Below are 26105 nucleotides of genomic sequence, written 5' to 3'. Positions count from 1 at the left end.
TTTTTCAAGTAGGAAAACCAGGCTTAGAGAGATAAAATGCCAGTTAAAAGTTACCTTGTATCAGAATTGATAAAATACCCAAGTATACAAAACTAAGTGTATATGCTGAGACTGCAGTGTTTCTGATCTACCTAGAAAACCACACAGTAACCACACACTATTTAGGGTAAAAAGTCTTCTTTTGAGTTCTTAAATAGAAGTTTTATAAATATAAAATTCTTGATGAGAAAGAGAATGAGACAAAATTATTGATGGAAACAGCATACTAGAATAATAATCAACTATGTGTCAATTTCAGCTGTTCCAATGACAGCTCAATCAATAAATCTGTTGTGGCAGATAATTACTTGCTATATCTTTAGTCCATAAAGTGATCAATAAAGTCAAATGTCCAGTTTAATATTTTACATTTAATGATTATACAATAACAGGCAGCAGAATATATGTTGAGGGAGATTAATGGAAAGATCAGACATGTGCCAATATTTTTTTCCTTTTAATTAGTGAAACCCTAATGCAAAATTCAAAATATGCTGAATTGAAGCCTTTCTTTCTTAGCGCTCTGCTAAGCAGCTGAAATTATGTTATCGATCTTCTAATTATCTAGCAATTCAAATGCTTCATGAAATGCTTCAAGAGTCTCGCCCATCTTCCTGGCTGGGAACTGGCTTGATAAGTCCAAGTGACTATGTTTTTTCAGTACGTTTACCTCCCGCAAACCCTGAGAAGAAAAGGACCCTCGCAAAGGACACCCAGCTCAGCTGCACTGTTGACCAAATGGCAGTGTTCCCAGAGAAACTGCAGGCCGCTCGTTCCTGTGGTCAAGCTCCTCTGAGCTTTGCCAGCCCCTGCTCACTTGCTATGAACTTGACGTCACTAAAAATTCACCACAAATCAATTTTGTCAGTTTCCATTATTTCATTGTTCACCAAGGAATAGCCCTGGCAGGTGTTGAATAATTCATGATGGCAGTGGTGTTGATCCTATTTTCTGGGTAAGAAAATTCTAAAATCCCAGAAGGCCTTGGTCTGTGAGTCAGTCCCCAGGCATTGGAGTGCCTGCCTAGCCCATGGTCCTGGGTGGGGTAGAATTAAATGCCTGTGCCACTGGGAAACCCACCTTTCTCCCTGGTGCCATGTGAGCCACTTACCCATCAGTAGGTGTCAAGGAGAAGGGTTGCCAGGTTTGAACTTAAAGTAACATATAGACCGGGAGAGCTATGAATGATACAGGAAGAGTCTTAATTGGCAAGTTGTGAGCAGAATTGGATTCAGAATCTTTATGTGTCAGGAATAGTTGGAAAGAGAAAAAGATAAGGAAATAAGAAAATATATTATATTGGTATATATAATACATGCATGTGTATATGTTAGACATAATGTTGGCTGCCAGGCAACCTAGAATAGAAAAGTGATAACTGTGGCAAAGAATTCACAAATCATGAATAGGCAGGCCGTGGACTGTGAGCTCCTATCTGCAAAGGCAGATTTCTCTGTTTTTGGGATAAAGGATGTAGGCTGCAGTGCTCCCTCAGAGCCAGCCTTCCTCAGTTTTGTCTCAGTTGAAGCCAAATGCCAGGATGGAATGGCAGGGAGTGAGACTGGCGGGCTGTGCAGGGGCACACGGGGTGGCAGCACGTGGTGAGGTGCAGCAGTCCAAGCCAGGTCTCTGCTGTGGCTCTGCACCCTAGCTCCACAGGGCACCTGGGAGGCAGCAGACATAATGGGGCTTGAACTTTGTTCACAAGGGGCTGCTACAGGAACTAGAGTGCCCGATGTTTACTTGCAGCGAACTCAGAAACGCTAACAAACCTAGACCACTCTGGTCTCTGCAGATTCTCCTCCCTGTGGACAGTGCAGCTGAGGGTCCAATGAACATCAGAAAGCTGCATGGTGAGTGTAGATGGAGAGCAAAGGAAGTGGGATGGTCTTGAGGGGCAATTCACTAAAACTCTGGAAAAGCTTGGCAACATATCCCAGTTTTAATCAAGCATGTGCTTGCTAGTACATTTTTTCTTCCATGTCTGGATAGCTTTGACTAAGCACTAATAAAGTCTGTGGTTGCCCCCACCCCTTCGCCTTCTGTTTTCAAACTATTTTTTTTTTAATTGTGGTAAAATATATGCAACATAAAGTTTACCATTGGTCTTAGTCAGTTCAGACTGCTGTAACAAGTACCACAGACTGGGTGGCTTATAAACAGAAATTGATTTCTCACAGTTTTAGGGGCCTTGCAAGTCCAAGCTCAGGATGCCAGCATGGTTCAGTTCTTCCAGGTTGCAGACTGCCAACTTCTCATTGTATTCTCATATGGCGGAAAGAGAATGAGAGAGCTCTCTGTGATCCCTTTTATAAGGGCACTAATCTTGCTCATGATTGTGGAACCCTCATGACCTAATCACCTCCCAAAGACCCCATCTCCTAACACCCATCACACTGGGGGTTAGGATTTCAATATAGGAATTTTGGGGGAACACCTGGATTGCTTTCAAATTCTGGCTATTGTGAATATTGCCGCTATGAATGTGGGTGTACAAGACCACCTGCTTTCAATTCTTTTCTGTATATACCCAGAAGTGGATTTGCTGAATCACATTCTAACTCTATTTTTAGTTTCTTGGGAGATGGCCATATGGTTTTCTACAGGAGCTGTACCATTTACATTCCCATCAGTAGTGCACAAGGGCTTCAAATGCTGTGTTATTTTGTTTTTGTTTTTGTTTTGCTTTTTAACAGTAGCCATTATAATGGATGTGAAGTGGTGTCTCACAGTTTTGTTTTGTATTTCCCTGATGACTAGTAATGTTGAGCTTACTGTCCATTTTACATATCTTCTTTGGAGAAATGTCTGTTCAAGTTCTTCATTCATCTTTGAGTCAGGCTGCTTGCTTTTTGGCTGATGAGTTTCAGGAGTTCTCTATATATTCTGCATATTAGTCCCTTTTCAGATATGTAAATTGCAAATATTTTCTCCCATTCTGTGAGTTCCCCTTTCACTCTGTTGATAGTGTCTTTTGATGTACACAATTTTTAACTTCCCATGAAGTCTAATTTGTCTATTTTTTCTTTTGTTGCCTATCCCTTTGGTTTTGTATCCAAGAAATTATTGCCAAATCCAATCATATCCCCCTTTTCAAAACTTAAACTTTTTAATGTGAGATAATTGTAGGTTCACACACAGTTATAAAAATTAGTAGAGAGGTTTATAATCCTTTGGGTATACACCCAGTAATGGGATTGCTGGGTCAAAAGGTATTTCTGGTCCTAGATCCTTGAGGAATCGCCACACTGTCTTCCACAGTGGGTGAACTAATTGACTCTCCCACCAACAGTGTAAAAGCATTCCTATTTCTCCACAGCCTTGCCAGCATCTGTTGTTTCCTGACTTTTTTTTTCTGAGTCTCGCTCTGTCGCCCAGGCTGGAGTGCAGTGGCCGGATCTCAGCTCACTGCAAGCTCCGCCTCCCGGGTTTACGCCATTCTCCTGCCTCAGCCTCCGGAGTGGCTGGGACTACAGGCGCCCGCCACCTCGCCCGGCAATTTTTTTGTATTTTTTAGTAGAGACGGGGTTTCACTGTATTAGCCAGGATGGTCTCGATCTCCTGACCTCGTGATCCGCCCGTCTCGGCCTCCCAAAGTGCTGGGATTACAGGCTTGAGCCACCGCACCCCGCTAGTTTCCTGACTTTTTAATAATCGCCATTCTAACTGGCATTAAATAGTATCTCATTGTGGTTTTAATTTGCATTTCTCTAATAACCAGTGATGATGAGCTTTTTTCCATATATTTGTTGGCCACATATATGTCTTCTTTTGAGAAGTGTCTGTTCATATCCTTCACCCACTTTTTGATGGGGTTGTTTGTTTTTTTCTTGTAAATTTGTTTAAGTTCCTTGTAGATCGATTCTGGATATTAGCCCTTTGTCACAGGGGTAGATTGCAAAAATTTTCTCCCATTCTGTAGGTTCCCTGTTCACTCTGATGATAGTTTCTTTTGCCATGCAGAACCTCTTTAGTTTAATTAGATAAATCATTCTACTATAAAGACACATGCACACGTATGTTTATTGCAGCACCATTTACAATAACAAAGACTTAGAACCAACCCAAATGCCCATCAATGATAGACTGGATAAAGAAAATGTGGCACATATACACCATGGAATACTATGCAGCCATAAAAAGAATGAGTTCATGTCCTTTGCAGGGACTTGGATGAAGCTGGAAACCATGATTCTCAGCAAACTAACACATGAACAGAAAACCAAACACTGCATGTTCTCATTCATAAGTGGGAGTTGAACAATGAGAACACATGGACACAGGAAGGGGAACATCACATATTGGGGCCTCTTGGGGGATTGGGGCCTAGGGGAGGGAGAGCATTAGGACAAATACCTAATGCATGTAGGGCTTAAAACCTAGATGACGGATTGACAGCTGAAGCAAACCACCATGGCAAATATATACCTATGTAACAAACCTGCATGTTCTGCACATGTATCCCAGAACTTAAAGTAAAATAAAATAAAATAAATAGTAGAGAGATGCAGTGTTTTCCTCCAATGGCAACATCTTGCTAAACTGTAGTACAATATGCAATCAGGATATCAGCATTGATACAGTAAAGATGCAGAGCATTTCTACCAGCATGAGGCTCCCCACTGTTGCCCTTTTATAGTCACACCCAGTTTCCTCCTACACTTACCCCTCCTCAGTCCCTGGCAACCACTAATCCATTCTCCCTTTCTATTTTTGTCCTTTCAAGAAGATTATATAAAGTCAATCATGCAGTATATAATTTTGGGGATTGGCTTTTGTCACTTAGCGTAATTCTCTGAGTATCAGTCCTAGTCATGGCATATATTATTAGTTGATTTTTTATTGCTGAGTAGTGTTCCATAGTATGTCTGTGCTAGGTTTGTTAACCATTCATCCACTGAAGGAAATCTGAGTTGCTTCAAGTTTTTGGCTCTGATGATTATGAGCTATTATACATATTAATGTACAGGTTTATGTGAACATAAATTTTTATTTCTCTGGGATAAATGCCAAGGAGTGTAATTATTGCATCATGTGATAACTACATGTCTAGCATTTTAAAATATTGCCCGAAACCTGTACTATTTTACATTCCTACTGGCAACGTATGGATAATCCGATTTCTTCTCATACTTGCCAACATTTATAACCATCCAGGTAGGTGTGCAGTGATATCTCATCGTGAATTTAATTTGCATTTCCCACCTGGCTAATGATGTTTAGCATCATTTCACGTGCTTATTTGCCATATATGTATCAGCTTCAGTGAAATATCTGTGCATGACTTTTGTTCATTTTCTATTTGAATTTATTTATTTATTTATTTTTACTTTTGGTTTCCAGAGTGCTTTCTACAGTATATGCTACATACTAGTCCTCTGTTGGATATGTGGTTTGCAAATATCTTCTTCTAGTGTATAGCTTGTCTTTTCATCCTCTTAACAGGATCTTCCACAGAGCAAACATTTTTAATATCAATGAAGTTAAATTTATTATTTCCTTTTATGAATCACACTTTTAGTATTAAGTCTAAGAACTCTTTGCCTAGCCCTAGATTCTGAAAATATTCTATTTTTTCTAAAAGTTTTGTAGTTTAAAATTTTACATTTAAGTCTATAATCCATGTGTAGTTGATTTTTGTGTAAAGTCCAAGACTCAGTTTGAGGCTTTTTTTTTCCTTTTTCTTCTTCTTCTTCTTCTTTTTTTTTTTTCTTTTTTGCTTATGGATGTCTAATTGATCCAGTACCATTTTCTGAAAAGATAATCTTCTTTCTCTATTGTTTTTGCATAGTTCTGAAATACCAGTGGGCAGATTTTTGTGGCTGAATCTACTTTAAGTCTTTCATTCTCTCTGTCTCATAAGTCTGTGTCTGTCTCTCTGCCAGAACCATAAAACTGATTAATGTAGCTCTATAATAAGTCTTGGAATCGAGTATGATGATTGCTTCCACTTTTTTTTTTTAAATAGTTTTGAGTATTCGAGGCTTTTTTTGTTTTTGTTTTGCTTTTCGACATAAATTTTAGAATAACCTTATCTGTGACTAGAAAAAGTCTTGCTGGTATTTTTATAGGAATTCAGTTAAACTTGTGTATCATTTTGGGAAAAATTGATACCTTTACCATGTTGAGTCTTTTAACTCATGAAAAAAAGCATATCTCCATGTATTTTAAGCTCCTTTGATTTTTTCAATGAGCATTTTGTAGTTTTTCGCATACAAATACTGTGCATGTTAAATTTACATCTAAGTATTTCAGTTTTTTTGAGTGAAGCTAAATGGTATTGTACTTTTAATCTTGTTGTACACATGGTCTTTGCTAGTGTATAGGAGTGCAATTGACTTTTGTATGCTTATTTTGTGGCCTGCAGTTTTGCTGAACTTATCAGTCTTAGGAGTTTTCTTTTTTGATAGATTCTTCTGGATTTTCTATGAAGACCACCATGCCATCTGTAAACATGAACAGTTTTATTTCTTCCTTTCTGACACATATGCCTACGATTTCTTTTTTTTTTCACTTATTGCACTTTAGACTTATTGCAGTTTCCACCAATATTTTGAATAAAAGCAGTGAGATGAACATTCTTGTTCTTGATCATAGAGGGAAAGCATGCAGTCTTTCACCATTAAGTATAATGTTAGCTCTAAAGTTTTTATAGATTCTTCTTTGCAAGTTGAGGAAGTTTCTATCTATTCCTATTTTTCTGAGAGTTTTTTTTTTTATGAAAGGGAGTGGAATTTCATCAAATGCTTTTTCTGTATCAGTTGATATCATCATGTGATTTTTTTCTCTACACTGTTAATATACTAGTTTACGTTGATTGAGTTTCAAATACTGAACCAGTCTTGCATCCCTAGAATAAACTCCATTGGTCATGGTTTATAACTCTTTTTATGTTAAGTGTTGCTGAATTTTACTTGCTAATATTTTTTGGTGAAGGATTTTTAGTCTATATTCATGAGGGATATTACTCGGTAGTTTTCTTTTTAAATACTTTTTGTCTGGTTTTAGTATGGGGGTAATACTAATTTCATAAAATGAGTTGGGAAGTGTTCCCTGTCTTCCATTTTCTGGAAGAGATTACATAGAATTGGTATTAGTCCTCCTTTAAATATTTGATTGAAGTATACAGTGAAACTATCTGGGCTTGAAAATTCATTTTTTTTTTGAGAGTTTTAAAATTATGAATTCAATTTTCTTAATAGCGACGGGGCTATTCAAAGATTTATTTTACATTATTTTGTGTTTGTTTTTGGAGGAATTGGTCCACTTCATCGAAGTTGTTAGACTCTAAAAAGAGTCTGCTTCTGGGACTCTGATGACACAACTGTTAGATTTTTTTTTTTTTTTAATGCCACATGTCCCTGAGGCACTGTTCCTTTGTTTTCAGTCAATTTTCTCTCTGTTGTGGTGATTGAGTAATTTCTATTGTTCTGTTTTCCAGTTCACTGACTCTTGTTTCAATGCAGACTTTTCCCCTCTTGTTTTCGTATTTTTGTTTCATGTATGTTAACATCAGCGATTAAGCAAACCTGTTTTACATCCTCAGTTGTGCCTTGGTTAGACTTTTTGGGACTGTGCTGCCTGCTTTAGTCCCCAAATACTCTGTCTTCTGCATTTAGCAATTCTCAACTATAATATTTGGATTTTTGTATATTTCTAGTCCTTAACTCTAATAGGGTCCCATTATCCCTGGAAGCTCTGGAATAGCTTACCTTTGCTCCCCTGTGTGCCAAATATAGTCTCCTTTCTTAGACTACTCTGGTGGTCTCTCCCCTTCTTAAAAAATTATTTGCTAAAGAGAAAATTAGGATCAATTATCCAGTTCTAAAGTGAAGTATCATAGTCATTCCATTCTCCAAGTCTCAAAGTATTCATGAGATGCTAGTCTAGGCAAAGCTAGGAGTACATATAAAATGTTTAGGGATGCAATTCTATATCTCAGATGTAAATGGAATCACTACTACAGTGTCTGCAAGGAACACGGAACCTGGCTGTGCCTTATGTGAAACAATCTCCTTCCAGCTACAGGTGCTTACAAGGAGAGTTGCTTCTGATTCCCTAGCGCTTAGCACATTGCCTCGCAAATAGAAGCTCAGTTAATATTTGTCTACGTTGATAGCTAAGGACCACAACCCTAGGAGGAAGTGGTTGGGAGAGCAGTGGAAGTAAAATATTGGAAATTCCAATTGTTTAATTGTTTTTATTTATTAATTTCCTGTGTACTTTATTCACTCATTCTTTTACCAAATATTTATGACATATCTAGTATGAACTAGAACCATACTAGGGTCTAGAGTGTCTTAAGTTGGTTTCCCTGGGAAACGCACTTTGAGATGGAGACTTGGGTGCAAGAGATTTGTTGGAGAGGGCTGTCACCTCCCAGAAACACCTGGGAGACAGTGGAAGGAGCAGAGCTGGAAAGAAGGGAGGCTAAGCTGTGCTGCAGTTGCAGATGAGGACTCAGCTGATAGCACAGAGATCTGAAGCTGGGATGGCCCTTCAGAGCTATCCTGAATTGAGGCAAAGGGGCTGGGCCTTTGTACCCTTGCATTGGCCAGTCATTGGAGGAGAGATAGATAACACTTGCCCTTAGCTGTGTGAAATTTCAATAAAGAGACTCAGCTGTGAGCTGACAGCAGGCGGCGATTCCAGCAGCTGGGGAAATGGGAGTCTTGTTCTGAAAAGGATCTGGGTTATGCATTATGGTACCCACAACACGAGGCTACAAAGGGATGAATAGGACAGAATTCCTGCTCCTTGGGAGTTGGCAGTTGGAGAGACAGACATGTAAACAAATAGTTATGATTAATTATAATAAGTTTAACGAGAGCAATAAGTTAAAAGTGCCATAGGAACTCACATCACGGAGCAACCAACTCCTCTGGGTGGTTCAGGGAAGACTCCTCTTCAGCATTTGCTTTGCTCTTTTGAGTTTTGAAGAGAGAAAATTTCATGCCATCACATCTCATGGAGTAGGTAATGAATTACAAAAGCTTGAATTTGCTTTGAAATATGAGGTCTGTACTTTGCCAAGTAAAGAGAAGTAAATCATGCATTAATGGAGCCGATATTTTCAGTGAGTTAGCGCCACAGGCACCCTGTGTGCAGATCCAGCAAAGAGATAGGAAAGGTGAGCATGTGGGTTACGTGTAATGTGGAAAATAACCTTTTAAACTTTTATGCCCCTCTCTAGGGCAAGAATGCTATTCTTTAAAAGGTTAGTCTACTACCAAAAAAGAAAAAAATAGAGGCTACTTCATGTTTCATTCCAGAATCAATTTTTCTATTCAAAATAAATTGCACTTTAAGTAACCTGTGATATGTTCAGCTAGAGCTAGTGGCTAGATGAAACTTTTATGTCTGCAGTCCTGGTGATTCGGTAGGACTGTTGAGCTACTAAGAACAGAATGTAAATGTCTCTGAGCTTCCAAAACTTGGATTGCCCCATCTAACCTTAATCCTAGTAGAATTTCACTGCCCTTTGATGGGTCCTAGGCCCCCGGTGGTTGCTTTGTGCCCAATGTTGTATGATCATTAGGAAAATGCAGAGCTCTTCCCCTTTTCATCTCCACTGACAGAGACTCACTGCCCTTTAGGAGTTTAGAGATAACTTGGAGAGTCACAGAAATGTGAAACAACTGGAGAATGATTTGCAAGCAATATGTAAGCAAGTGTGGGTGTACTACAGAGAGCCCTTGAGGAGCTTAGAAGAATATGAGAAACAAGGAAGACTTCTTAGAAGGAGGCTAGCATGGAGCCAGATTTTGAAGGAGATGATGGATTGGTAAAGAGAGGATGGTGGGACATTCTAAAGGGCAGGGGTCGCTGACAACAGGGCCACAGGAAGAAATGACTAAGATTGGTGCAGGGTCTAGAGAAGCCAGCTCATACCTCCTCTTGGGAAGTAACTTGTGGTAATGGGAGTAGTCAGGTCCAGGAAAGCTTGATACTCAAAATTACAAAGAAACCTAAATCTGTGTCCTTTTATCTATTTTCTTACTTTCTTTAGAAATTATGTAAAAAGACTGAATGTGTGCTCTGATAATAAGATTCATGGCCCTATGAAATGGTACAAACTACCAGGAAGATGCTTTCTGGTTTAAAGATAACTTAATGGCACCTGATACAAACATTCATCTGATATGTGAGTCTCCTTAACAGAGAATGGCCCAACCATATACATTCGTCTAATGCTTGCACAACCCTAGTGCTATGGAATATAGTATCTCCTTTCATTCTTGAAAGAGGGATAAAAGGCTAAAATATGTCACTTTGTGCTAGATCCTGTTGTCTGCTTCATCAAACAATACCAAATAAACAATGTCCTCATCTGTTTTGTGTTGCTATAGAAGAATACCTGAGGCTTGGTACTTTATAGAAGTTTATTTGGCTCATAGTTTTGTAGGCTGTACAAGAAGTATGGTGTCAGCATCTGCTTCTGGCAAGGGACTCAGGGTGCTTGAATTCATGGTGGAAGGTGAAGGGGAGTCAGCGTGCGCAGGTCACATGGCAGGAGAGAAAGAGAGAGAGAGAGGAGGAGGTGCCAGAATCTTTTCAACAAACAGTTCTAGTGGGAACTAAGAGAGAATCCACTCCTGCAAGAATGACACCAAGCCATTCATGAGGGATCAGCCATTACAATCCAAACACCTCCTCCCAGGCCCCACCTTCAACACTGGGGATCACTTTTTTTTTTTTTTTTTGAGACGGAATCTCGCTCTGTTGCCAGGCTGGAGTGCAGTGGTGCCATCTTAGCTCACTGCAACCTCCACCTCCCGGGTTCAAGCGATTCTCCTGCCTCAGCCTCCCGAGTAGCTGGGATTACAGGCACGTGCCACCACACCCGGCTGATTTTTGTATTTTTGGTAGAGACGGGGTTTCATCATATTGGCCAGGATGGTCTCGATCTCCTTACCTCAAGGGATCATATTTTAACATGAGACTTGCTGGGCCAAACTAGCCGTATCCAAATCATAGCAGGCAGACTAAATTCTAGGCTCCAGGACATGTATCTACATATTAGGCAAACGGACTTCCATTCTTCTGGTAGAAATATTACATTTTGAATGAAATTGAGTCCACTTTCAAATAAAAAGTCCATGGGTTTTTTTTTTTTTTTCTCAGAGTAGTGTGACCCCCTTGCACCTGGTATTCATTTGAACTCAAATGAAGGACCTTAAACTTCTTCCTATACTTGTTCTATCATGTTAGATTCTATTCATTCTGAAAACTTGTGGAGGTTTTTTGGTCCAAATTCTTTCAATGAATATGTTTGCCATTTCTCTTGGCTTGGTATACTTTGCAGATTTGATGAAGTTTCCAAGACTTAATTGATACAACTGATAATCCGGGTAGGGTCAAGGAAAGGTGCTTCAGGGTAGTAGGATGAGTGAGGATGTTACCTGTTTACTAATACTAAAGCTATAAGGAGCCAAGGGCTAAGTCAGTAGCTATACCCCAAAGAGGGACGTGGCCACAAGGAATGAGAGAATTATGAAGAGGTATACTCTGCCACTTCTCAGCAAGGATGTTAGCAGAATAGGATGGCTGCCACTTACTGGGCATGTGTTACACGCCAGGAAGAACAAAGTGCATTATGTACCTTATGAGGTTAGTATTACCTTCACCATTTTATATGTGAGGAAATAATGAGTTAGATAAATTAAATTAGTTGTATTTTGTCACAAGTTGGAAGGGGTAGGTGGGGACAAACTTCAAACTCAAGTTCGACTTCGAAGCATGCCCTCATAATTGCTGAATTACTGGAAGTCACAATCATATGGAGCCACAACCAGAGAACTCTGCAGGAAGGGGGTTCCCGGAGAGTGTGAAGACTCTTAGTCAATCCACTATGAGTATTTTGAGGTGTGCGAATAGAGAAGGATCTCTGTCACTTTGTTTAGCCTCTATTTGGCTTGTGTGTTTACTAATTTGTTTTTCCTAGCAGAATTTCTTTGCTCCTTACTGAAAGTCCAAAGAATTTCTTTGCTCCTTACTGAAAGTCCAAATCAATGAATTGTGATGACACAAAAGATCATTTCACAGGAGCGGTCATAATGGTGACCATATTAATCCTGAATATCTCAAACAAATGACAAAGAAACATGACCCACAGAGAAGTTGCATCCTTGACCTGGTTTCCATCCAAGTGAAGAGTTTGGAAAGAGCAGAGTGTACCAGGGACTTCTCGCTGCCCAAGTCTCCTCACTTGGTTGAGTCTATCTTCTGTATATGTACTGACCCCAGGGACTCTGGGAATTGTGTCTCAGCTTGATTTTCTTTTTTGGGTCTTATCAGGGCTTTCTGTTGAGGAGACAAATAGCATTTCTTCTGATTCTGAGTGTCGAGACCAAACTCCCTCCAGAACTTAAGCTCACATCACTTGATTCACTGTGTAGATGATAACTCAATTGTATGTGGGCAACATCTGCAGAACAATGCAGTAAAGAATGCTCCTCACTCCCCACCTTCCCAACCAGCTCACCCACCTCTAGGCAGGGCCAACTCCCAGCTGTCACTCTCCCCTTCTTACTCTCATCTCAGCGCCCTGCCCTATAATTTCTCATCAGAGACAGATAGATTGAAAAAAACAAAAAGAGTTGGATTTGAGTTCTGCTTTTTTCACTTACTGGTTATGTGACCTTGAGCAAATTATTTAATCTCTCTGAACCTGTTTCCTGATCTGTTAAAATAGGAACTATAATATCTATCTCTAGGAGCTATATGGAACTAAATGAGATTTAGAGAAAACATTCTATAAGCAAAAAGGGTGAAATGACATTGTGAAATTGGCTGACTATCCAAAGCAGGTCAGGTTAGGAGTGGAGATGGAAAAATGCTGCTGTTCCTGTTACTAACGATGAAGATGATGGTGATAATGATGATAGCTAACATTTGCTGAATATATAGCTATGTGTCATGCACTGGGCCAGGGCTTTGCATATACTGTCTTATTTAATCTTTACAACAGTCATCTGAGATGAATATTAATTTCATACCCATTTTATAGATGAGGAAATGGGAGTTTTAAAGACATTCAATAACTTTGGCCAAGGTCATTCAGTTATTAAATTGTAAGGCTAGAAACCAATTGGATTCCTGGAATTTGTTTATCCTGAGAAAATTCTTGGTCTCCTGAATTCAGCAGAAATCATCAGACGAAATCATCAGTGAACATCAGAAACTTTACCTCAAGAGAGTACTTGTGCTGAGTCCCCCGATCTCTCCCACTGATCTCTGAACCCACTGACCTAGTGAAGGCATCTGCACAATTCATCACAACGGCTGTACTTTGTTTCTCCATTCTTGAGAACATTATTTACATTTCTTAAGATTTTGACACATTAGAAAGATATAATTTACATTTAGGAGACTTGGGTCCTATTCCCAACTTCTCCATTAACTTGGCCTTAGGTAAGTCGACCTCTTTGAGCCTCAGTTTCTCATTTTCAAGATTACAACAATAGAGCCCTTAAGTCTCTAACATGCTTTAATTCTTTGATTTTTAATCTTGTAGTCATGAACACTTAGCCTTAGCAGGTGAAATGACACAGAATTTTCTAAACCAAAGTGTGGCTTCCAAGGAACAAATGTTATTTCCATTTTTATTTACAAAAATAAATGACTATTGCCTTGTCACTACCATTCAGACATTCTACACCTTATTTGAGTGGCCACATAATCTATCATCCAAATTAGGGAGTGAAAGCAATGCTAATAATTAATTGCACCAGGACAGCAAGCTTAACCAGGACTGTCACCTTTGTCATTGCTCCATTTGTAGCTACTCTTCTTCCTTACCCTCCTCTCTCCTCCCCTTCTCCTTCCGTGGGCTTCAACAAGAGTGAAAGGTGCCACAGACAGAGGTGTGAGCTCCCTCAGCCGCTTAATGGAGTGTTAAGTTCAAAACTGAGGTGTGACCATTTAAATGTTAACACTTTTAAGCAAGCTTGTCTGCAACAGAAACGCCCGTTTAAGGCTTATTACCTCCCTCTAGTTTCAAAAACATTTTGCATTGTTAATTTCCACTCCATTCAATCAGTACCTTGCTCATTAGTTTCTCTCTGTACTTCTTTATTTTAAACAAATTTTGATTTTGTGACTGGCTTAGAGAACACTAGAAGGAAACCAGCGTTGGACTCAAACAAGAAGCAAAGCCTTTAGTAATGCCCTGGGATCATTTTCTCTAGGTCCATTTTCTCTATGTGTTCCTGGATACTATGGAAAATAGTAGGGGTCGAAAGATGGGTTTTGTGAAAGCCAATGAGCAATTTGAAGTGATTCCCTTTATAAGCCAGCTTATATGAATTTCTGTTGGAGGAAATGATACTGAGCTTATTCCCCTCAACTGCGTTCCATCTGATGAAAATCAAACACCACCCCTTCCTGGAGGACAGCAGAATTCATGAGCTTGATTCTTACCCCAAAACTATTTTGAAAAATAGAAAATGGGCTGGGAGGTAGAGGGAGATTGCCACATAGAAGTCTCCAGCAAGTGTCCTCCCTGCGGGAACACCAAATTGAACAACTATCCATATAAAAAAGCACCTTCACACGAACCAAAAATCAGACCGGGTGTGGTGGCTCATGCCTGTAGTCCTAGCACTTTGGGAGGCCAAGGTGGGTGGATCGCTTGAGCCCAGAAGTTTGAGACCAGCCTGGGCATCATGGCAAAACCCTGTCTACAAAAAATACAAAAATTAGCTGGGCGCAGTGGTGCATGCCTGTAGTCCCAGCTACTTGGGGAGCTGAGGCAGGAGGATCATTTGAACCTGGGAGGTTGATGCTGTGGTGAGCTGAGATCGCACCACTGCAACCCAGACTGGGGGAGACCAGTGAGACTCTGTCTCAAAAGAACAAAACGAAACACCATAATCAGGTGAGAAACTGGAATACTCAATTTTAACATCATATTAAAGAAAGAGGCACTGATAAGGATAGAAAAGACGATCTCTAATTGCTTACACCACCCCTCCCTCATTCCTCGTAGCAACCATGTGGTATGGAAAGAGAATCTGTGTGCCTGAGGGTGGAAGAATGCAGTGATTGTGGGACTTTGCACTGGAACTCAGTGCTGTCCTGTCACAGTCGAAAGCAATATGGGGAAGAACTTGGCCAGCGCCCATGGAGAAAGCATTTAGACCAGCCCTAGTCAAAGGAGAAGCACCCATCCCAGTGGTTGGAACCTCCTGGATGGCATTTCTAGACACACCCTGGGCCAGAAGAGAACCTGCTGCCTTGAAGAGAAGGACCCAGTTCTGGCAGAATTCATCACTGATTGACTAAGGAACTCTTGAGCCCTAAATAATCAGCAGTGGCAGGCAGGTAGTACTTGCCATGGGTGTTGGGTGAGACTGGGCTGTACTGGCTTCAGGTGTGACCAAGCACATTCTCAGCAAAGCCTTCAGTAATGTCCTGGGATCATTTTCTCTAGGTCCATTTTCTCTGTGTGTTCCTGGATACTATGTGGAGGTGGCTATGGAGGGACACCCCTTATGCTTGAGGAAAGGAGAGGAAAAGTAAAGTAGGCTTGGTCTTGTAACTTGGGTACCAGCTTGGCCACATGGGGTAGAGCACCAAGCAAACTCCTACAGTCCCCATTTCCAGGCGTTGGCTCCTGGATGGCATTTCCGGACCTGCCATGAGTCAGAAGGGAGCCTGTGGCTCTGAAGAGAGAGATTCAGGCCTGGCAGCATTCACCACAAGCTGACTGAAGAGCCTTGGGCCTTGAGTGAACATTGGTGGTAGCCAGGCAATTCTCATGCAGGCCAGGGGTGGTGGTGGCCTTTGGGGGTGACTCCTCTGCTTCAGAAAAGGGAATGGAAGAGTGGAAAGGCCTTTGTCTTGTGGCTTGGGTGCCAGCTCAGATGCAGTAGAATAGAACACCAGGTAGACACCTGAGGTTTCCAACTCCAGGCCCTGGCTCCTGGATGGCATCCCCTAGACCTGCCCAAGGCCAGGGGAACTCACTGCCCTGAAGGGAAGGACACAAGCCTAGCTAGATTTGCTGCCTGCTGATTGTAGAGCCCTTGGGCCTTGAGTGAACATAGGCAATAGCCAGGCAGTGGTCATTGTGGATCTTGGGCAAGACTCAGTGCTGTGCTAGCTTTGGGTCTGACCCTAGCATAATCCCAGTGGTGGTGGCTGCAGGGGTGCTTGTGTCACCCTTCTAGGCAGCTCAGCACACAGAGAGGGACTCTACTTGTTTGGGAGTAAGGAAGGGATGAGAACAAGAGTCTCTGCCTGTTACTCCAGGGAATTCTTCCAGACCTTACCCAAGACCACCAAGAAGATACCTCTACGAGTATGCAAAAACCATGGGATTACCGGGCTTGGGGTGCACCCTAAAGCAGATATAGCTGCAGTAATTGAGACTTAGATCAAAATACCTGTGGTGGTTAATATTGTCAACTTGATTGAATGATGCAAAGTATTGTTCCTGGGTGTGTCTGTGAGGGTGTTGCCAAAGGAGATGAACATTTGAGTCAGTAGACTGGGAGAGGCAGACGCATCCTCAATATGGGTGGGCACCATCTAATCAGCTGCCAGCACAGCTAGACTAAAGCAGGCAGGAGAACGTGTGAGGACTTGACTTGCTGAGTGTTCTGGCCTTCATCTTTCTCCCATGCTGGATGCTTTCTGCCCTCGAACATCAGACTCCAAGTTCTTCAACTTTTGGATTCTTGGACCTACAGCAGTGGTTCGCCAGGGGCTCTCGGGCCTTCAGCCACAGACTGAAGGCTGCACTGTTGGCTTCCCTACCTTTGAGGTTTGGGGACTCGACTGGCTTACTTACTCCTCAGCTTGCAGACAGCCTATTGTGGGACTTCACCTTGTGATCGTGTGAGTCAGTACTCCTTAATAAACTCCCTTTTATATATACATCTATTCTATTAGTTTGGTCCCTCCAGAGACTAATATAATGTCCAAGTCCCCCTGAGTACTCAGAAAGCCTTTCTGAGAAGGATGGGTACAAACAAGCTTAGACTGCAAAGACAACAATAAATAACTAACTCTGCAATGCCCAATACTGACAAACGTGCACAAGCATCAACACCATCCAGGAAATCATGACTTCACCAAATGAACTAAATAGGGCACCAGGGACCAAGGATCAATTCTGAAGAAAAAAAGATATGTGACCTTTCATACAGATAATTCAAAATAGCTGTTGATATGGTTTGTACATTTGTCCCCACCCAAATCTCATGTTGAATTGCAATCCTCAATGCTGGAGGTGGGGCCTGATGGGAAATATTTGGGTCATGAGGGCGGATTTCTCATGTCTTGGTGCTTTCTTCACAGTAGTGAGTGAGTTCTCATGAGATCTGGTTGTTTAAAAGTGTGTGGCACCTCCTCCCCAACTCTCTCTTTTGCTCCTGCCCTGGCCACGTGATACGCCTGCCCCTGCTTTGTCTTCAGTCTGAGTTGAAGCTTCCTGAGGCCTCCCCAGAAGCAGATGCCAGAGCTATGCTTCCTGTACAGCCTACAGAACAGTGAGCCAGTTAAACTTCTTTTCTTATAAATTACCTAGTCTCAAGTATTTATAGCAATGCAAGAATGGCATAATATAAGCAGACAAAGAAACATTCAAGAAAGAAAGCTGTTGGCCAATATCCCTGATGAACATTGATGCAAAAATCCTCAAAGAAATACTAACAAATTGAATTAAACAAAACATTAGAAAGATCATTCATTATGACCAAGTGGGATTTATCCCAGTGATGCAAGGACAATTCAACATATGCAAATCAACTAATGTGATACATCGTATCAACAGAATGAAAGACAAAAGCCATATGATCATTTCAATTGATGCTGAAAAACATTCGATAAAATTTAACACCCCTTCATGAGAAAAATCCTAAAACAAACTGAATATAAAAGGAACACATCTCAACACAATAAAAACCATATATGATAGACCCACAGTTAGTGTTATACTAAATGGGGGAAAACTGAAAGACTTTCCTCTAAGATCTGGAATAAGATAAGAATGCCCACTTTTACCACTGTTATTAAACATGGTACTGGAAGTCCTAGCTAGAGCAATCAGGAAAGAGAAGGAAACTAATGGCATCCAAATTGGAAAGAAAGAGGTCAAATTTTCCTTGTTTATAGATGATTAATCATACATTTGGAAAAACCTAAAACTTCCAGAAAAAAACTACTAGAACTGATAAACACATTCAGTAAAGGCAAAGTATACAAAATTAGCACGCAAAATCAGCAGCATTTCTATATGGCAACAGTGAACAATCTGAAAATAAAATCAAGAAAGTAATCTCATGTACAATATGTACTATAAAAATAGAAGTATACAAAATCAGCATGCAAAAATCAGTAGCATTTCTATGTGCCAATAGTGAACGATCTGAAAAAAAATTCACGAAAGTAATCCCATGTACTATAAATAAAATAAAATATGTAGAAATAAACTTTCCAAAGAAACAAAAAATCCCTACAATAAAAACTATAAAATATTGATGTAAAAAATGGAAGGGGACACAAAAAATGGAAAGATATTCCATGTTTACAGATTAGAAGACTCAATATTGCTGAAATGATCATACTACTTAAAGCAATGTACAGATTCAATGCAATCTCTATCAAAATACCAATGACATTCTTCACAGAAATAAAAAAAGATTCTGAAATGTGTATAGAACCACAAAGCTGTCCTGAGCAAAAAGAACAAAACTGGAGGCATGATGCTACCTGACTTCAAATTATACTACAGCTATAGTAACCAAAACAGCATGGTACTGGCATAACAACAGATACACAGACCAATGGAACAGAATAGAGAACCCAGAAGCAAATCCACACATCTACAGTGAACTCATTTTCAACAAAGGTGCAAGAATGTACACTGGGGAAAAGACAGTGTCTTCAATAAATGATGCTTGGAAAACTGGATATCCATATGCAGACAAATAAAACTAGACCCTTGTATCTTGCTATATACAAAAATCAAATCAAAATGGATTAAAGACTTAAGTCTAAGACCTCAAACTCTGAAGCCACTAAAAGAAAACATTCAGGAAACTCTCCAGTACATTGGAGTGGGCAAAGATTTCTTGATATCAAAGATATCCCACAAGCAGAGGCAACCAAAGCAAAAATGGACAAATGGGATCACATGAAGTTAAACATCTTCTGCACAGCAAAGGAAACAATCCACAAAGTAAAGAGACAACACACAGAATGGGAGAAAATATTTGCAAACTACCTGTCCAACAAGGGATTAATAACCAGAATATGTAAGTAGCTCAAACTTACTGGGGGAAAATCTAGAAATCTGAGTTTTAAAGTGGGAAAAAGAACTGAATAGACATTTCTCAAAGGAAGATATGCAAATGGAAAACAGATATATGAAAAGATGTTTAACATCATGGATTATCAGAGAAATTCAAATCAAAACTACAAAAAGATGTCATCTTACCCCGGTTAAAATAGCTTTTATCCAAAGACAGGCAATCATAAATGCTGGCAAGGATGTGGAGAAAAGGGAACCCTCAAATACCATTGATGGAAATGTTAATTAGTGCAACTACTTTGGAGAACAGTTTGGAGGTTCCTCATGAAACTAAAAATAGAGCTACCATATGATCCAGCAATCCCACTGCTGGGCGTATACCTAAAAGTAAAGAAAGCAACATATTGAAGAGATATCTGCACTCCTATGTTTGTTGCAGTACTATTCACAATAGCCAAGATTTGGAAGCAACCTAAGTGTTCATCAACAGATGAATGGATAAAGAACATGTGGTACATATATACAATGGAGTACTCTTGAGGCACAAAAAAGAATGAGATCCTGTCATTTGCAACAACATGGATGGAACTGGAGGTCATTATGTTAAGTGAAGTAAGTCAGGCACAGAAAGAGAAACTTTGCATGTTCTTATTTATGGGAGCCAAACAATTAAAACAGTTGAACTCAGGAAGATAGAGAGTAGAATGATGGCTACCGAGGCTGTGAAGGATAGTGTGGAGGGTGGAGGAAATGGGGATTGTTAATGGGTACAAAAATACAGTTTAATGAAAGGAATAATATCTAGTATTTAGTAGCACAACAGGGTGACGACAGTCAACAATAATTTACTGAACATTTAAAAATACATAAAAGGCGATCATTGGATAGTTTGTAACACAAAGAAAGGATAAGTGCTTGAGGTGATGGATACCCTGTTTACCCTGATGTGATTATTATGCATTGTAGGCCTGTATCAAAATATTTAATGTACCCCATAAATATATACAGCTACTATGTACCCGCAAAAATTAAAAATTAGAAAAAGTTTTAAAATAGAAGATAGAGCCAGTTAAATTATTGGCTTTTTAAAGAGTGTTTTTAAAAATCAACTGTTACGTCAAAATGCCTTATGCTAACTTCAACACATTGTGCTGAATTAAATTATCTTTAAAATCAATTCTGTATAGAACTTGGCCATTTTATTTTAGGTAATGAAAGCTTAAAACTTTAGCCAAGAAGTAAAAAGTATGACTTTTTCTATTAAAATGCTTTAGTGAATACAGCTTGATGATTCATATAAAAAAATCTTAAGGAATAATTTGTGTTGCCCAATTAAAACCCTCTCATTTAATAGTGTTTCCTGTCATTAAAATCCTCTCTACATGGTCACCAATTTTTAAAACTATTATGACTTATCATCAGTGTTTGAATGAACTGTAAAACTGCCTTTGAGATCATTGATATTTCCATAATTGTGAACCATAGATTATTTTTTCCTCTGTTGTATGTAAGGTGATGGGCTTTTGTCTGCCGTGGTAGGAAAAGTCTACTTTTAAAAATGCAGTTTCGGCCGGGCACGGTGGCTCAAGCCTGTAATCCCAGCACTTTGGGAGGCCGAGACGGGTGGATCACGAGGTCAGGAGATCGAGACCATCCTGGCTAACACTGTGAAACCCCGTCTCTACTAAAAAAAATACAAAAAACTAGCCGGGCAAGGTGGCGGGCGCCTGTAGTCCCAGCTACTTGGGAGGCTGAGGCAGGAGAATGGCGTAAACCCGGGAGGCGGAGCCTGCAGTGAGCTGAGATCTGGCCACTGCACTCCAGGCCGGGCGACAGAGCAAGACTCCGTCTCAAAAAAAAAAATGCAGTTTCAGGCCGGGTGCGGTGGCTCAAGCCTGTAATCCCAGCACTTTGGGAGGCCGAGACGGGTGGATCACGAGGTCAGGAGATCGAGACTACCCTGGCCAACAAGGTGAAACCCCATCTCTCCTAAAAATACAAAATTTAGCTGGGCGTGGTGGCGTGTGCCGGTAATCCCAGCTACTCGGGAGGCTGAGGCAGGAGAATCACTTGAACCAGGGAGTCAGAGGTTGCAGTGAGCCGAGATCAGGCCACTACACTCCAGCCTGGTAACAGGGCGAGACTCCATTAAAAAAAAAAAAATGCAGTTTCAGCCAACTGCCAAAGGGCCACGTGGAGCGTGCGTTGATACAGGATAAAATTATATACACATAATATATAATTACATATTATGTAATATATAATTGTATACATCATTTATATATTATTGCATATATTATATATACTATATAATATGTATATATAATATGTACAATAATATATACACAGTATATGTAAATTATACACTGCATGTATACATATAATACATATATAATATATACATCCTTTGCATATATATTATGTACATGTAATAATATATACACTGCATGTATAAATATAATACATATGTATAATATATACATACTTTGCATATATATTATATATACATATCATATATACATATTATGTTTATATACACAATAGGTATATATTATAGATACATATTATATACATATTATATGTAGCTATTGTGTATATATTTATATGCATATGTATATGTGTATATGTTGTATATAATTGTATATACACATATATTATATATACATAGTGTGCATATATTTATATACATATTGTGTATATATTTATATACAGTCAGTGGGATTAATGTATGAATGTATGTGTTTGTGTATATACATATATACACACACACACATACATACAGTTAGGCACTCACAGAATTGGAATTTGTGTGTATTGTAGATAATAAACAGTTCACTGGAAGATCCGATTCAATAAGAATTATTTTGGAGTTTTATTCAGGACAGCGACTTCAGGGGAGAAAAGATCAATTCATCACTCTAACCAGGTGCCAATCAATGTGCAGGTCATGACCATTACAAGTCATGACCACCACAAGAACATAAGGCACTCACAGTGTTAATTTACAAAAGTCGAACCCAAGTTTTCTGACTCTGGCTGCCTCTACCAGTGACAACACTTTAATGGACAGAGAGCTAATGGTGTTGAGAGCAAATGGGGAATTTCCTGATCCTGAAGTTTCCTTCCAACCTTTTTTAGTTTTTTAGCAGTTATCTTAACAAATTAGAACCACATAAGAATGTCTTGGATTCCTTTTCATGCTTGATTTCACACATGTTCACAAATGTGTCCCAAGAGTTGGGCTTTTCATTCAGATGCTACAAGATCTCAGAGCTGGTCTCATTACCGTGGCATGAAAAGCCTAACATTATCCAGTTACGAACAGGAGAGCTTAGGTATAAGAAAAAATCAGTGGAATTGATGTTCATTGTCTGGCACCATTAATCACTTGCATTTTTGTTTATTCGACAAATATTTACTGGATACTTATTGGACATCACTCTTTGTTCCAGGAGCTGAGGATTCACCAGTTAACAAGACGATCTTGTGTTCTGGTCGGGGAGACAGATAAGAAATTAAAAGAGAGATAAAACGGGAAAGACAAGAGATAAAAATAAATCTGAGCTTGTAAGAGCTACACAGAGAATTAAGGCCATGAGATGTAGAGTTACTTTGACAGATGACGGGGTCAGGGGAGACCTCTCCATGAGGTGATACCTCAGCTGAGCTCTGAATCAAACAAAGGGAATGGACATACAGAATTAGGGGTGAGTGATGTTCCAGGCAGAGGATGCCACTGCTGTGGAGGCTCCCTGGTGGGCACCAGCGTGGTGTCTGTGAGGATCAGTCCAGAGGCCAAGAGCTGGGGACAGTGTAGCAGAGGCCACAGAAGAAGTAGGTAGAGTCAGGTCAGTGAGACTTTATGGTCAGCGTAAAGAGTTTGAATGTCTCCTACATGTGATGGGAAGCCACTGGAGAGTCGTAAGCAGAGGATGGATTTACGTTTAATAAAGAAGTCCCTCTGGACACTATGTGCAAAAGGATTATAGAGAACAAGAGTAGAAGGAGAGGCACTCTAAGAGCATCCCAAGTAGCAGTACCAATTGCTTGGGTAAGGGTAGTGAAGTGGTCAGATTTGGGATAAATTTGGAGGCAGGACTTGCTGATGGGCTGGACGTGGAGGGTGAGAGAAAGAGAGAGATAAAGTAAGGCCAACTCCCATGTTTTTGACCTGCACAGATGAGTGGACAGTGCCTTTTTCTGAGATAAAGGAAGATGAGAAAAATAGGCTTATAGGGAAAAATATCAAGTAACTGCTCTGGGAGCACTCTTGCAGCTCCCCCCATGTGTCTGGGGAGTAAACGCACCGCTGCCTCCCCCGCGGTGGGTGCAGTCGTGTACATACACGCTCTGCCTCATCTTACTTTGAAGCCAGAGGAAATAAGACAATCCCCAAACTGGAAAACCCTCAACAATATGTAGCCTTTAGGTGAAGAAAGAAATAAAAATGAAGTTTTAGTTTTAAAAGCCAATTTCCATCCTTAAAGCTGGCTCAAATGCAGTTCAAAGCATGATTTTAATGTCAATCCTAAAAATGTATTTGTGGATATATGTAAATGTATATATTTAGGACAAAAGTATATACACATACACACACATATATGTCAGCCCATACCATGTCACCTACTTAATTATTAATTATTTACTCTCATTAATATTAGCAATTGACTTCTTTTGTCTTGAATTTAGTCAAGCTGTGAACAACGGAGGGGAGAACTAAAGTTGCTGAAGCCTTTGCCTCTTTCCTTGATTATCTTTTAAGTGGTGAGATTATGGATGATTTTTACTTTATGTTCTATTTTTAAAATTTTTAAATAAATTTTTTAAATCACAGAAATATAGCTATTAATGCCTGTACAAAGGTATAGACTACTAACCAAAGAGCTATGTAATTTAGGATTGAAAAGCTTGAAAGTAGAGGAATCTCTTCTCCAGTATCCCTGCCAAAATCTTCTAATAGAGGGGTACTCACAACATCCCAAGGAAGTCCATTCCATTGTTGGGCAGGGCTAATTGTTAGGAATTTCTTTCTTAATGTCATACAGAAAACAGTCATGGGACGACTTTTGCTATTGGTTCCCATTGGGCCTTCGGCAAAAACAAAAATAAGTCGACTTCCTTCTCTAAGTGACAATTCTTCAAATATTTAAAGACATATCTCTCCTTTTTTTTTTTTTTATCTTTTAGCCAAAGCAGATCCAGTTCTTTCCACGTTTCCTTTTGTGATATGGTTTCTTGACCTTTCACCAGCTTAAAGTATGATCCGGCCCAAGGCTTTGTGTTTAAACAAAGGTTTTAGTCTTACTTTAAAAAGTCGTGGTCTCACGTAGGTAGACTGCAGAAACCAGTCTGTTGGTGTTTCTCCTGAGAAGTTGGGGAGAGAGGGAAAATTGCAGTAGGACTTTCTTCATATCTCTGCCGTTATTCAATGTAACTACAAATCCTGGGTCCTGGTTTCATAAGCGCCCACAGAGAGAAATACAGCTTCGGAAAAATCTCAGTGTTAGAAAGGAACGTGTTGCCTACATTCCACTTGCTGAAGGATTCTTTCATTATAGAGTGGGAGGAGTAAGTGTTAAGCACACAGGCTTTGGAGTCAGACTACCTCTATTTGATTTCTGGACATATTAGGGCCTCACTTTCTTCATCTACAAAATGATGATGGTAGTGGTACCTCCTTTATGGAGTGTTGCACAATGCCTGGCATATAGTAAGCACCTTACCAATGTTAGCCTCCATTATTATTGCTGCTATCATTGTTAATACAGCATCCCTTAACTGATGGTCATCCAGCCCGTTAGTGCTGGGATGCTCCTTATTCCCCAAGGCTATGCTTCCCCAGTGTTCAAAACTCCTGTACTAGAATGCCCTTATTTAAATTAAGTTGAAATTCACATCCTGGTAACTGATGGAACCCCAATTTTTTAATTTTTAGTAGAGACGGGGGTTTCACCACGTTGGCCAGGCTGGTCTTGAACTCCTGACCTCAAGTGATCCACCCTTCTCAGCCTGCCAAAGTGCTGGGATTACAGGTGTGAGCCATCGTGCCTGGCCAGTTTAGCCTCTTCCTTATGAGATAGCCCTTTATATGTTTGAAGGTCACTGTCACATATTATTCATCAGCCACCAACATTTACTAAGCACCTATTGAATAAACTAGATTCTAAGTTTCATGAGATCAAATGTCCTGTGGTTTTGCCCATCACTGCAAAACTAACATGTAGTACATTGCCACTACTAATCATTCAACAGTTGAATAGTATTTCAATAGTTAAATAGTAGGTGCTCAAATTGAATACTTAAGAAATGAGTGATTTCTTCACCAATCCATAGTTAGGATATTAGTAAAAATTTCCTCACTGTTGAGGCTGTGCTTCAGTGTTAAAGGATGTTTGTGATAAGCTAAGACTGGAGCAATGATTCAACTCAATTCAAACATTTACTAAGGGCTTTCTATATGCCAGAGGCTGTGCTAGGTATTGGAGGTAAAAAGAAGAATGGGATATGGTTCTTTCATTAGTGATGTATTAATCCAGTTCACAAACAGGCCATTCTAAGAAGATCTGCTCTAATGATGTCTGTCCAAGTAGGTGCTATACCAGGAAGAAGAAAGTCTTAGTCAAAGTCTGAAAAGTAGAACAGATGGGGTAAAACCTCAGAAGTCTACTCACTGTGGGGCAGAGGAGGAGAAAACTGATTGATACATAGTGAGGTTATAAAGCAGAGAGTCAGAGACAAAATAAAGAGATGGATACATTGAAAACTGGTTCAGCAATGCATTCAAAGAACCCAGGGTATCTGCTAGGTT

This window comes from Colobus angolensis, unplaced genomic scaffold, assembly GCF_000951035.1.
Source record: "Colobus angolensis palliatus isolate OR3802 unplaced genomic scaffold, Cang.pa_1.0 Scaffold41, whole genome shotgun sequence".
Lineage (NCBI taxonomy): Eukaryota > Metazoa > Chordata > Mammalia > Primates > Cercopithecidae > Colobus > Colobus angolensis.
The sequence above is the reverse complement of the archived record's forward strand: the minus strand, read 5'-3'. Positions refer to the sequence as shown.